General features: G+C 36.2%; 1 protein-coding gene across 2 annotated transcripts in view; it reads right to left on the bottom strand.

The window, feature by feature from the left end:
* zgc:154054 (Alpha-1,3-mannosyl-glycoprotein 4-beta-N-acetylglucosaminyltransferase B-like) overlaps window positions 1–257 on the bottom strand; it is a 21259-nt gene that overhangs the window by 3877 nt on the left and 17125 nt on the right. The gene's annotated exons all lie outside the window — the stretch shown is intronic.

The raw sequence follows: 257 nt of genomic DNA, 5'->3' as shown, positions 1-257 counted from the left end.
TTTTAATGAGAACTCATAAATAACTATAAATAACTAATGTTAGGGAAATCTGTTTATGTTTTGTAAATATTCGTATCGGTATCGGCCTTAAAAATCCATTATTGGTCGGGCTCTATTGGCAATGAAAGATTGAGAGCTATCCTGCCAGCATTTATAGACCGATTGGTGTTTAACCATACCTTAGAATTCTAGAGTTGTTGCGAGAGCACAATTTGAATTTGCTCAGCGAGTTACTCTGGCATTGAGTAATGCTGCTC

This window comes from Etheostoma spectabile, chromosome 10 (assembly GCF_008692095.1).
Source record: "Etheostoma spectabile isolate EspeVRDwgs_2016 chromosome 10, UIUC_Espe_1.0, whole genome shotgun sequence".
NCBI lineage: Eukaryota > Metazoa > Chordata > Actinopteri > Perciformes > Percidae > Etheostoma > Etheostoma spectabile.
The sequence above is the reverse complement of the archived record's forward strand: the minus strand, read 5'-3'. Positions and strand labels throughout refer to the sequence as shown.